The 15,059-nt window shown below is 41.6% G+C and overlaps 1 protein-coding gene across 2 annotated transcripts in view; it reads left to right on the top strand.

The window, feature by feature from the left end:
* Nucleotides 1-7,521: 7,521 nt before the first annotated feature.
* The window catches only part of LOC121863391, an 82,696-nt gene continuing 75,158 nt past the window's right edge, over nucleotides 7,522-15,059 (top strand). For both annotated transcript variants that reach the window (XM_042362013.1, XM_042362012.1), the window contains exon 1: nucleotides 7,522-7,609. The gene's annotated coding sequence lies outside the window, so the exon portion shown is untranslated. The remainder of the gene's footprint in view (nucleotides 7,610-15,059) is intronic.

Genomic DNA, 15,059 nt, shown 5'->3' with positions numbered 1-15,059 from the left:
TGACTGCAGTGTATGAGTCAGGTGATAGGAGAGTGTATAGTGATCTTCTGCTCCCGTCACAGTTTATTTCACCTGATGATTAAACACCTTAACGCTCTATCTATCTAGGTTAGGTTAGGTGAGGTTAGGTTAGGTTAGGTTACTTAATCATCAGGTAAAATAAACTGGGGTGTCTAATCTTCATGTGGCCTAAAATATCTGTTTGGTATAAGGTTTAATAATTAATTCATGTAATATTTTTCTTGTTGGTCGACGAACAATAAGTGTTGAGTTTAATTTTTTTTCTATACCAGAAGACTTGAAGCTTAAACTACAGGTTATTATATTACATGGAGATGATATATGTTTTTATTATGTTAAGTAGAAAAAAGGATCCACTCTCATTTATATAAGATTAGAATAAATTCATTATTTATTTCAGTATAACAGACAACGTTTTTTTTCCAGTTATATACAAAAGGTATTTTTCTATTCATGTCACACAGAAGAAACATATTTTTTTAAGTGGAAATGATTTATCTTTTTTTTATTTACATTACAAAAAGAAAACATAATTTTCTTTCATTTAAATTCAGTACAAAAAAGTCATATTGTCCTTTTTAATATAAGGTTCAGTACACAAACACATTTTACCAAGACTATTGTACCCAGACGATGATCCCTCCATGGCTCAACACCCACCTGTAGAAGACGTGGCCCGGTCGACGATATCTTTTGAGGAAGGTCCCTGAGAGGTCGCTATGAGACCACAGTGAGGTCACTTGGTTGGTCGGTTGAGTAATGTTATGGTTCCTGGTGGGTGTATGTCTCACAGGCCCCCAGGAGGTCACCCCGAGGGATTTTGGACACTGCGAGGTCATTTGAACGTCCTAAGGTCACCTGGAGGCCGCCCCGAGGTCACTTCGACGCCAGCATCTCTCAGGCAGGAAGACTTCCCGGCGATGCTGAACAGACGTTCCACTGGGGCTGAGGAGGCAGGGAGGCAGAATTGGTACAGTACCTGTCCAAGGTTAATCAGGTCAGGTCATTGTGAGAGCAGAAAAGACAGGGATCGGCTCAGCTGTGACGCCAGACCTGTGTCTTAGAAGCCGAAGCTTATATTAAGGTTCGAACCCGAAGCCAGGTAAAAAAAAAAAAAAAAATATCCTGGCTTCCAGATGCCGGCTCCAGTCCCATGTCCGGTGCGGAAACAGTTTTTCGTCATGGCAAAGTGTTATGTTACACTGCTCTCTGGTAAATTAATTCTTATGCTATATGTTGGCATGTTATTGAACTAACCAGCCATGTAGCCAATAAAGCAACAGCGCGGGAAGATTCGTTCAATAACGGATCAGCACCGGAGCATTGAACCAATCAGAATAACCCGCGCTGGAAAAAATGGAATTTGGCCACAACAATATGTCTTCCGTAACGCTGATGAATCCCAACAAGGGTGTTTGTGTTCCCCCTCTGGCAGCTTTATGAACTGTCCAGTCATTGAACCAATATACAAACAACGCGGGAAACTTTCGACCAGTATAGGAACTACTCCAGCACACAGATCGTCTAGCGAAAGAGTAATACAAGCGAGGAAAACATATTTACCTGTTCCTATGATCCACCCTACTGATGACGTCACCTTCCTAAGCCAATGGGAAAGACCTGCCTTATGTCTCCCTATACGAGGCTATTTCTGATTTAGTTAAGTTAGGTTAGATTAGGTTAGGCGTGTGTGTGTTTGTGTGTGTGTGTGATCTTTAATACACATGCATATATATCGTACATCTCTAATTGAAAAACTCACTTGTACACACACACACACACACACACACACACACACACACACACACGTGTTAATTAACAGCCTCATGTGATATGCTGCCACTTCACCTCTCCCAAGAGTTGATCTTCCTGGCTCTAAGACAACGTCAAGTAACTTTATTTCTCTCCACTCTGACTGTAAATTATGAAGACTTACTTAACAAAAACAAACTTCCTTTGGTGTATGTTTGTCCTCTTGGCCACTAGAGAGTTCTAAGTAGGTCGTGAATGGGAGAGAGAGAGAGAGAGAGAGAGAGAGAGAGAGAGAGAGAGAGAGAGAAATCAAATATCCTCTCTGGCTTGACGACTCGACGCTTCAGACGATATGTAAACATTTGCCGAAAACCTGAGTTGTCTCAACGAGTTAGTTATAACGGGGGCTGAGGCAACACCCACCACGACGACGACGGCCCTTGACACGACAACCGAGATGATTATGTACACGACAGCTTAGACTCTAGACTGTTTATTCGCCAACTGGTACGACAGCTCATAATATGGTACCTTACGCGATAGCTTACACGATAGCTCCAGTGATAGCTTACACGACAGCCCCGACGATGGCTTACACGACAGCCCCGGCGATAGCTTCCACGACAGCCCCGACGATAGCTTACAGTTTTACACGATAGCCAAGACTCAGATACCTAGAATAACTACACTACTACAGAAGCAGTTATATATCGTCGTGGTATATGTTATTAGAATAACTACCTTGATATTACGTATTGGTGTAGTTCGCCCTCTAGTGGCACACAGTCAACTAACCACAACCCAACCCGGAGTAAAATCAACAGGTAAACTGACCACGGGATCCTGGCAGTCTCCCTCGCTAACACCGTGTCGTGTTCCAGTGAATTTCTCCTAAAACTTTGGTCTATTAATCTGTTTGGGGATTATTGGAAGCTGCGTCTCCCAGAATGAACGTCGTGGGCGAGCGTAATGACTGTGCCGGTGTAATCAAGGGTGATAATGACAGCGGTATTTCTTGATTGCGTTTGCTGAGGTAAACACAGATTGTCTCGTAATGGTTTTCATTTCATTTTAATTTTTATTGTGTTTGTGTTTATTTTTTCGAATGTTTTAAAATCTTGTTCTTTGTACCTATAGTGTTTTGAATAATTTTTTACTTATTTTTCATATTAATTAGTACGGATATTGGTATTCCGATGTGTTAGTCTGTTTATTTGTCCGTCACCGTAGGGGGTACAGAAGGCTTTACACACACACACACACACACACACACACACACACACACACACACACACACAACACACACACACACACACACACAACACACACACACACACACAACACACACACACACACACACACACACACACAGACACACACACACACACACACACACACACACACACACACACACACACACACACACACACACACACACACACACACACACACTTATTATATCCTTAGCTGATTAACGTAACACTCTTAGTAAACAATTTATAATATATACAGTAATATAATAATTGGATAATTTTTTGTTCTGTCAACTTTATCAATATTTATTTCCCAGGTGATGAAGCGAGGCGACTCACTCGATCACTGTTCCTTATGAATATTGTATTGAAATAACAGTTAAACCTAGGAAAAAAATGGATATCTCAATGAACAAAAATTTTCCTTTCGTCTACAGTTTTTTATTAGTTTCATGATTTTTCGCAAGTTTCAGATTAATTAAATTTCTTCATTTATATCTGCCTTGTTGATGGTTGTCAAAAGTAACCCGAAATTGGTCACCCTGGTTGATGGAGACAGACAGACAGACAGACAGACAGACGTAACAAGAAATCCGAATTATAATTTTCATTTTACTTGATAATTTAATCTTACTGATTTTTTTTAATTGTCATCCTGCTGAAGAAAGCACAATTCATTTATTTTTATTTTATTTTTTTAAAGGTTACGTATATTTTTAATTGTATTTAACCAACATCCGTCTGTTTGTAATCCATAAACTGTCCACACATTGATGAGTCATGCTTCTAGTTCTCTTGTACGTGACGTCATCGACCAGCGGACGTTTGTTTGTTTACTTCGGTGAACAGCAGAGAAGCACATGACGTCATCGATCAGCTGACTTTTGTTTATATACCTCGGTGAGTGTCAAGACCACGTGACGTCACGCTCGAGTAGGTAGCAGTCATGCGGAAATTAAATTGGACAGAAGTTGGTGTGTCGTGAGGTGTGTAGACTGATTTAAAGGGTCGTGTGAGGGTACAAGCTGTCATGAAATTGCTTTAGAAACCTTTGTGTGTGTGTGTGTGTATAATAATAATAATAATAATAATAATAATAATAATAATAATAATAATAATAATAATAATTAACGGTTTATTGAAAAAGTTTTGCAGCCCGAAGGCTGAAAATATACATTGGACGTAAATGACTTATTACATACATTGGTGATTTAACAAAAGAAAGGTAAAGGAACAGACAGTGAACATACAGATAAATGTAGGTGTTGAACAGCAAACACGTAGTGTAGTAACTCCCTCACAGATGGTGTTATATGAGTGGGTGTGGTCCCCAGCCTTCCTATCGTAGACGGATTAACACATCGCTGGCCGTTGTTGGTTCTCACTGGCAGTTATCACTGGGTACCTGGGACCTCACTGTGTGAAGGTTAACTTGGGTACGACTCGGCTGTTACTGTTGAGTTGTTCTAACTGACTTAAGCACTGTTCACCACTGTTCACCTGTGTTCAACACTGGTTCCATTCCTTTCCTAAATGAAATTGTAACTTCTGGCGAGAACTTGTTTATATTCCGGTGGGGAGGAGGGTTCAGGGAGGGGGGTTGGTATGGGCCAACACAACAGTTGACCTGGCTGTTCCCAGAGGAGCTCCAGGTACGTCTTGACCCTTCGGTGGTCAAGACTCCTGCCCCCGTTGTATTTTATCATCATGTATCCCTCAACAGTTCAACACACTCGGCTTCAAAATACCTTCATTGTCAGACACGGGAGCAACACCTCGGGGACCAGATAAAATAACACTCGCCTGGGTTCTCTCAGTGTCGTGTAATACTTAAATAAAAGACACATTCAGACAGCTACAACCATTATGTGTCTCTTCATGTTGAAATATATCTCTCCCCTTCTCTCTCTCTCGCTCGGTTCTCTTGGTTGAGTCATCAGGGAGAGTGCACAGTCAACCTCACGGAAATGGTTGAATTCTTGTTTGCTTTTATTTTTTTTTTATTCCTGGGAAAATGTCCGAATGTGAGTGTGAATGTTGATGGAATTGAGTGGGAATTTATTTACTGGATGTGAACTTTATACAATACCAAGTTGTTCTAAATACCTCAGGATCTCGTGAAGATTATAGGTATCCCTCTAAAGCTTAGTTCAAACCTTAATGCTATTTGGGTTCGGTTATGTGATGTTAATTTTTTATTGTTATGTTATGTTATGTTATGTTTGAAATAAGGTTAGATTGAGTTAGGTCATCTCAGGTTATGATATGTTGTTAGGTTACGTTAGATTAACCTTAGGGTGGTTAACCTTAGGGTGGTTAACCTTAGGGTGGTTAACCTAAGGGTGGTTAATCTTAGGGTGAAATAAACCTAGGAACTAATCTTCTTGTGATCCGAACTTAATTGATAAAAAAGAATAAAAAACACGAAATAAAGTGACATATATGTATGTCACCTGTCTGTGATAAGTGACGTCATACTCACCTGATTGACAACTTCAGGTAAATCAGGTGAATATTTCAGACTTCCAGAGTTTAATTAAAAAAAATAATGATTAGTGTAGTTTACTGAATTGATATTGAAGAAACCATTCATGTTATTCACCTTTTCAAGCATTACACGACTTTGCAATCTTGCTATTCATTCACGTCATACAAATATTTGCAGCAAGTCATTCATGCAATTCGGCATTTTGGAAATTTTGCAACCAATTTTTTAATCACACTAATTTACAGTTTAACAACCAATCAATGCAACACTACGATTTGCAACTTAACAACATAATTCTTGCATTACGGCAATTTGCAATTTAGCAACACCCCCCTCCATGCATTCCACCAATTTGCAATTCAGTAACCTATTCATTAGTGAGACCAATTAATTATCTATATCCACTACTTAATCTGGCCACGCGAACTAGTATTACTCCCCCTTCTCTTCCCCCTCCCCCTCCCCTTTTACCCTTCCTCTTTCCCCTGTTCCCCTTCCTCCTTCCCCTCAGTCTCCTCCTCCTCTTCCCTCCTCCCCACCTTCCTCCCTCCTCCCTCTCCATCTTCTCCTCCTTCCCAGTTCCTTATCCATCCATACCTTCTTCCTTTCTTCGTCCTCTTCCTTCCCCTTCCCATTCCCTCCTTCCTCTCTCTCTCTCTCTGTTATCACAGGTTGTCTGTGCCGGCTCCTGCCACTACCTTCATGCATTAGCTGTATTTTTAACATATGAAATGAGATTCATCTGAAGACCACACTGATGAATAGAACCCCGGGAACCAGCCACACACGCACACACACACACACACACACACACACACACACACACACCACACACACACACACAGACACACACACACACACACACACACACACACACACACACACAACCCACACAAAAAAACACAACAACAAAACAACACAAAACCCCCAAAAACAAAATATACACACACACACACACACACACACACACACACACACACACACACACCACACACACACACACACACACACACACACACACCACACACACACACACACACACACACGCACACACACACACACACACACACACACACACACACACACATACACACACACACACACACACACACACACACGCACACAGACACACACACACACAGAAGCACAAATAAAAGAGAATGAAAGGTAAACAAAGTGGGAAAAATATAAGTCAATACAAGAGAAAACAATTAAACTGTCAGGTATTATTGACAATTATACAAAGGGACACACCACACACACACACACACACACACACACACACACACACACACACACACACACACACACACACACACACACACACACACACACACACACACACCTGAGTCAACACACCAGGATGAACAACACTTGTGGTGCGCTTTCCTCTGTGTTCCTTGATGATGGTATTCAACACAGAGACGTGAATAAAAGATGGATACATACATGGACAAATTGAAAACAAAATGATGTATACATAAACAAATAAGCAAGCATGTATGATAGAAGATATACATAATTAAGTGAATGTAGATGAAATACTCGTATACATAGATAATGCAATTGTATATATATATATAAAATAAGATAAAATTATATTGCAAAGTTTGTGTGATCAAAAATTGTTTATAAGCTGCGTTAGTGTAAAGCCGAATACAAAAGTTCTCTCGGGAGTCAGTCAGTTAGGTACTCTTCAGACAGTCAAATAGTTAGTCAATCAGTCATTCAGTCAGTCAATTAGTCAGTCAGTCAGTCAGTCAGTCAGTCAGTCAGTCAGTCAATTAGTTATTCGCTCAGTCAGTCAGTCAGTCAGTTAGGTACTCTTCAGACAGTCAAATAGTTAGTCAATCAGTCAGTCAGTCAGTCAGTCAGTCAGTCAGTCAGTCAGTCAGTCAGTCAGTCAGTCAGTCATCATTAAACATCCTAAAACTCTCTGACTCACCTAAAATACTTTAATTAGGACCTGTAAGTAACTCCTGTGTATTTTTTTCTTTCCAGGTAACTGCCGACACCTGGCAGGTAAACTAACACCAACCTACCCTAGTGACGTCATCCTCCACCTCCTGACCAATGGGTAGTTTACACACAACAGGTAACTTTGTGTTGACATAGAAACACCTGTAATTTGTATTTTTATGACACTCTGGTGGGGTCGTGTGAGTAAGGGAATTTTAAGTGTCGATTCTAAAGATATCAAAGGTACGCAATTTTAAGGTTTATGTATTTATTTTTTGGTCTCTACTTAAAATAGTAACGAGGAATTTTAAGACTTTTCCTGATAACTAAATTTGAAGGATCTTAAAACATATCAGGATATTTATTTTACTATAACTTTTTACTTAAAGATATCAAACTAACCTGACCTAACCTAACCTATATATAATGAAGAAACGTAAAAAAAAAGGCACATCTTAATTAATTCTCGTAAAATTGACGTGTTTACCGTACCTTAATAATGGCCCATATTAAATTTCGGGGAAATTTTGTGTATAATTTTACCGAGACTGTTGTAAATTAGCTTGTAAATGATTTTGAGATGTAAACACGTAAATAATTATAATTTTATTCAGTTATTTTTATTTTGAGAAGATGGTGAGTAGGACGAAGGAAGGGGGAAGAGGAGTAGTGTGTGATAAGAGTAGGGAAGGAGGAAGGGGAAGAGGAGTATGTGTAATAGAAGTAGGAAGGAGGAAGGGGGAAGAGGATAGTGTAATAGAAGTAGGGAAGGAGGGAAGGGGGAAGAGGAGTTATGTGTAATAGAAGTAGGGAAGGAGGGGTTTGATAAACAATGTGTAATAAGAAGAGAGAAGGAGGAAAGGTGTGATAAATAGTGTGTGATAAAAGGAATGAAGGAGGGAGGGTGTGATAAATAATGTGTGATGAAAGGAAGATGAGAAGAAGACAGTGAAAAATAAATTGTGATGAAAAAGGGAAGAGAAGGAGAAATGATTAGTGCAGGAATAAAGTGAAGAAATTAAGGAAGAATAAAGAAACAACAAATAAGAAAGAATGAAAGAATAAGAAAGAATAAGAAGGATGATAAAAATACTAAGAAACAAAAAAGGGAAGAAATAAATAAAAGCAAAGAAAAGACGAATAAGGATAATATGGACAAGAAAGACGATAACAGACAATAAAGAAAGACAAAACAAGTAGAAATCACTAAATAAAAAAAAACTCGACTTATTAAACGTGGAAAAAAAAAATGCTCTATGTGAGGAGAGGGAAAGCGGACGAGAGGGCCAGCGTAGTGTCATTGTGTAAAGGCAAACTGCAGTAAGTGACCCTCTGGTGGGTGCTGAGAAGAGTGGGGGAGAGAGAGAGAGAGGGGGGGGGAGAGGTGGAGGAGGGGAAGGGAGGTGGGAGGAGGGGAGGAGGGAGGAGGAGGGAGGGGAGGAGTAATAGTGAGAGGGGTTAGGTGAGAGGGAAGTGCTGGGAGAGGAAGAGGTCAAGTAGTGTATGTGGGGTCAAATTTGCTTTTAAAAACACACACAGTCACAGTGCTGGAGGTGGAACATCTGTAATGAACGGTACAGTACCGTATATAAGGCTACTGTACCCCATAGAGGCAGTCTCTGTACCGTAGTTTGTCACTGTTCCATAGTCACCGTACCGCAGTTTATATCACTGCACCATAGAGTCACTGCACCGTAGTTTATGTCGCCGCACCATACTCACTTTACCATAGAATCGATGTACCATAGTAATTGCACCATAGAATCACTGTACCATAGAGTCGCTGCATCATAGTCACTGTACCATAGAGTCGCTGTACTATAGAGTCACTGTACCATAGAATCACTGTGCCATAGAGTCGCTGTACCTTAGAGTCACTGTACTATAGAGTCACTGTACCATAGAGTTGCTGCACCATAGTCACTGTACCATAGAGTTGCTGCACCATAGTCACTGTACCATAGTCACTGTACCATAGAGTCACTGTACCTTAGAGTCAATGTACTATAGAGTCACTGTACTAGTCATTGTACCTTTGAGTCACTGTATTATTGTCACTGTACCATAGAGTCACTGTACCGTAGTTTATGTCACTCTACCATATATGGAGGACGCGAAACAGAAGACTTCCATTACAGAGCCGGGGAAGGTGTCAAGTGAGGGAATTTAACCCATTTGGAAGAGGGGGAGAAAGTCGATTTTCACACATCAATTCTGTGGCCTCAGGTCCTTCTTCCTCTTGTGTGGTTCTTCCTATTGACTCGTGCAGTGAGGGAGGAGGAGGAGGAGGAGGAGGAGGAGGAGGAGGAGGAAGATGAAGGAGGAGGAGGGGATAGGGGAAAGGAGGAGGAGGAGAAAGAAGAGAAAGGGGTAGGGTAGAAGAGGGAGAGGAAGGGGGTAGAGGAAGAAGAAGGGGGAGGTAGGGAAGAGGAGATAAGGGAGCAAAGAAGGAAGAGGAAGGAGAAATATCTAGACGGAGAGAAAGAGGAAGAGGCATACAGAAGGAGAGATAGAGAGACAGACCGATATACACACTTACAGAAGAAGGAAGAGAAAGACTGACAAACACACAAACATGCACAAGCACACAAACACACACACAAACACACACACACAGACTGACAAACAGACATACAACCTTGCAAATGTGTAATTTTAAAATAGCAAGTCACATTCCATTTCTCACAGGACATTTTCTTTGACAGTGAAAACTCAGATTCAATTTACTTCACCGCCGCTTTGAGTATCTCCCCATTTGTCTGTTTGTGTATGTGTGTTTATGTATATTTGTGAATGTCTGTCTGTTTGTGTATGTGTATGTGTGTGTGTGTGTGTGTGTGTGTGTGTGTGTGTGTGTGTGTGTGTTTATATATGTGTGTAAGTGTTTATAATTATGAAAAAATCCACTAAAATGTAGACCCCCAAAAATATACATAAATGAAGAAAGAAAAACACAACTATACAATAAAATTAGTCAAGTGAAGTCCATAAAAATCTGTGTGTTAATCTCCCTAGTAACTCTATCTCTCTGTTAATGGCTCGTTAAGGGTGGTAATTAGAGACTACGATAATTAAGAGTATAATTACACATGCTGGATTATTATAACTGTGTGTGGCTGTTGGCTGAAAGAAGTCTGAAGTCTTTGAAGATCTGAGTGACTATATGTTTCTGAAATTACTTGTTAGTTATTCGACTTGGTTTGACCTGATTTGGTATGGTTTTGACCTGGCTTGATGTGGTTTTGAACTGGTTTGATATGGTTTCGACCTGGTTTGACATGATTTGAATTGAGTTAGTTGGCAAGATGATACGAGTGGGATCTCTCTCTCTCTCTCTCTCTCTCTCTCTCTCTCTCTCTCTCTCTCTCTCTCTCTCTCTCTCTCTCTCTCTCTCTCTCACGTAGACAACAGCTAGCTTCAGTATCACGGCAGATGAACTTAAGACGAAGATAATCACCAGCCTTCAGAAATTTGCTTCGTTATCCAATCACCAAAAAACTTTCGATGGGAAAGTTTGAAGTAAAAAAAAATTATAGATTGAAAAAGTTTTTAAAAGAAGTGTGAGGGGGAGAGTTTTTCCTCGCCATTATAAAGTTTAGGTGAAAAAAATCTCATATGAGGTCTATCACACTTTCTTGTTATTCTTAAGCTTTGTGACATAAATCAGTATTAAGTTAGGTTTATATATTATGGTATGTGTGTGTGTAACAAAAGTACAGAGTCACCAATAAAAATCGTGTCGCCTCTCCTCCTGAACCTCGAACCCAGAGATTCAGACTCGTGAATCCGAAGCATTTATGGATAGAATAAGGTATCAGTGTTTACTGCTTCGGGTTCGTGGGTCTGAATCTTGGAGTTCGTGGTTCAGGAGGAGAATCGACAGGACTTTTGTGCATGACTGTACCAATTATGGAGTGTATCTGCAGAAGCATCTATACGGTGCCTCTCCAAAATCACTACTGATGCCTCAATTGTTGATATCAAGCCTACATAAACAAGTGAAGACATTGATTGTTTGTTTTCAGTACAAACATTCACACGATCTCCACGAGAACCTGTAAAGCAGTATATGTACATTTTTTTCTGATGCAGCCTGTATTTGCCTCACAGTGGCTTCTTTACATTATTAAAGTTTCGAAGCTTTGGTGCCCCAGTCTTGTAAAGTGAGATAGTCTTCAGGTTTCGAAGCCTTGAAATTTTAACTTCCTCGGAACATAGTGAGTCCAGGGGGATGGGAGAAGTTCGTGGCAGTGAGAGTCCATGGCCATAGGAGTCCATGGTCATAAAAGTCCAAGACCATAAGAGTCTACAGCATAGCCAAAGAGTCCAAGACCATAAGAGTTCTTGATCAAATGAGTCTATGACCATAGGGGTTCATGGCCACAAGACTTTATTACCGCAAGAGTCCAAGACCATAAAGAGTCCATGGCCATAACGGGTCCATGGCTGTAAGAGACCATGGCCATGCTGGATTGGAAAAACCTCATCTCGCTCTGCTTGGGTCTATTTTACCTGATTGCCAATTATCGCGGACGTGGGATCAGTCTCAGGTAACGAATGATTTTTCCTGTCCCGTCTCCGAATGTGAAGGAAGAGGGAAGGAGAGAGGCCGAGGATGGAAGAGAAAGACGAAGCTTGTGGGATGGGAAAGAAAGACGAAGATAATGAAATGGGAAAGAAAGACGAAGATAATGAAATGGGAAAGAAAGGCGAAGGTAATGGGATGGAAGAGAGACGAAGATAATAGGATGGAAAAGAGTAAGAGGAACAAAATAAGTAAAACTGTGAATAGGAAATTGGTGAATAACTAAAGGAAGAAATGGACAGGTGAGATTAAATACGAAGCAAGATAAGAGATAGAAATGAAGATAAAGTAAAACGAGTTAATTATAGGCAATGAATAACAAATTATAAAAAGTTGAACACACACACACACACACACACACACACACACACACACACACACACACACACACACACCTTTGAACCACTGATATTACCTTTCAGTTTTGTCTCGTTGGTAGTAGCACCGGCCGAACGTTTCTAATAACAATCTCGGTCTAATTTGACGACTATTTTGAATTTCATTTTAGCGCTCAATAATTCCGTCAATTTGGTGTCGTTCTTGCAGCTTCTCTTGGGAGGAATGATTTACCGTAAGAATCTTTTAGAATAGAAGACTTGAATGAGACAGAAACAATAAATTAGAGAAACAAAAGTAAAAACAAAGAGGTTGTGTATAGGAAGGGTGGTAGGGGGTGATGAGAGGGAAGGGTGGGTTGAGAGGGAGAGAGAGTAGTGAGGTGGAGGGAGAGTGGGAGGGAGGAGAATGATATGAGAGTGGGATGGGAGTGAGAGTGAGAATGATTTGAAAAAGAGTGATATGGCAGAGAGGGGAAGAGTGATAGGAAATTAAAGATGAGAGGAGTGTGAGGTGAAGAACGATGAGAGGAAGGAATAACATGAATAAAGGAAAGAGTGATAAGGCGAAGGGAAAGTGAGGCAAGGGAGGGTGGTGAGAGGGAGGGAGAGTAGTGAGAGGGAGGGAGAGTAGTGAGAGGGAAGGAGAGTGGTGAGAGGGAGGGAGAGGGATACACCACGATGGGCAGGTTGCATCACCAATGACCTATTTCATCAAGCAGTTCCTAATTACAGAACCTCCCACCTGTCCCGAGTTTCAAATGAAGGTTAAGTTAGGTTATTAGGAAGGAGAGAGAGAGAGAGAGAGAGAGAGAGAGAGAGAGAGAGAGCAATTTACCATGATACGAATTATAATGTTTTGAATAAATATAAATGGTAAAAAAATGCTGTTTAATATTAACGGTGAATTTCGATCAACCATATGACTCGTGTGTGTATGTGTGTGTGTGTGTGTGTGTGTGTGTGTGTGTGTGTGTGTAGTGCATTATAGCGAGCCTTCCGTATATTGCTGTCATATACTGTGGGGTTGTAGTGTATATTCATCACCCTCATCATTATCATCATCATCACAACCACTATCATCATCATCATCATCATCGTCATCATCATCATCATCATCATCATCATCATCATCATCATCATCATCATCATCATCATCATCATCATCATCATCATCATCATCATCTACCACACCTTCCACCCTTCCACTACCACACGCTGCCACATCCAGCGTCACCAACACCCGTGAACGACTGCCTCTTAAAACACCCATCTGGCTCAGTACACACAGCTCCCCCGGGCCTGGCAACACGTCCCTGGTGCCTCCCTCCCTCCCTGCCTCCATTGCTCGCACTGCTCACCGTCTCTCTCACGCTGTACACGCCCCCCTCACGCTGCACACGCCTCCTTAACGCTGTACACGCCTCCCTCACTCTACGCACGCCTCCTTCACGCTGTACACGCCTTCTTTACGCTTCCCACGCTTCCCTTACGCTGCCCACGCCTACCTCACGCTGCCCACGCCTTCCTCACGCTGCCCATTCCTACCTCATGCTGCCCACGCCCCCTTCACGCTGCCCACGCCTCCCTCACACTGCCCACGCCTCCCTCACACTGCCCACACCTCCCTCACGCTGCTCACGTGTGTTGTTGATTAATGTGGAGCTTGTGGTTAACGATATGAGGAAATATGTGCATGTTTGCATTCTTTGTCTGTATGTATTCCCTGTCACTCCTGTTCCCTTCCTTCACCTCTTGGTCTGGCCTACATACAAGTGGGGAAAAGTATAAAGTAATGCAAGAAAAAAAGTGAAAATCAATTCATTTTGTTTCGCGTTATTCTAAGTATATCGGTTTGTGGTTACCATGACAACGATGTGCGAATCAAGTTGTTTACATTGCACTCTCCGGACCCCCCCCCCTGAACTAAGAGACATAGGTCGCTTTACATAGAACAAATAGAAGAACTGTATATCTTTTTTTTTTAGGTTAGAACTTCACAAATTAACGAAATTGTCAAAGAAATTAACACAAGACAACAGAGTCAATGTAATAATATTCATATACGGAGATCAGATCATTACACACCAATCAGTTACAATATAATTTACTCGACAAGACCTCTGGCATAAACTAAGACCTTACACCAAGGTAAGGTTCCCGGCTCGACCATGCCTCAACGTCAACAGAGATATCGAGAGCGTGAATCAAGGAGTGGCACAACTTCCTACCGTGGGAAATTAGCCGTTAGCGTGGGAAAGTGAGCCGGGGTGTGGGAAAGTGAGCCGGGGTGTGGGAAAGTGAGCCGGGGCGTGGGAAAGTGAGCCGGGGCGTGGGAAAGTGAGCCGGGGCGTGAGAAAACGAGCCGAAGCGTAGGAAAGTGAGAAGTGTCAGGGGGAAGGTAAGGGTGTCGGGAGTAAGGGAAGGGTGTCAGGAGGAAGGGAGGGTGTCAGAAGGAAGGGGAGGGTGTCAGGAGGAAGGGGAGGGTGTCAGGAGGAAGTGAGGGTGTCAGGAGGAAAGGAATGGTATCTGCTGACCTCCTGTGGTGTCAGAGGTGAGATAAGATGAAGGAAATTGGTAGAGATGCTGAGTCGGAAGATATTAATAGGGTGATGCTACAGGGGAAATTGGTTAGGTGACGCAACAGACAACAGGCAGACGGGCAG

The sequence above is a fragment of the Homarus americanus genome, unplaced genomic scaffold (assembly GCF_018991925.1).
Source record: "Homarus americanus isolate GMGI-L3 unplaced genomic scaffold, GMGI_Hamer_2.0 scaffold33531, whole genome shotgun sequence".
In the NCBI taxonomy this organism is placed as follows: Eukaryota; Metazoa; Arthropoda; class Malacostraca; order Decapoda; family Nephropidae; genus Homarus; species Homarus americanus.
Note: the sequence above shows the minus strand (reverse complement) of the source record. Positions and strands in the feature narration are given on the sequence as shown.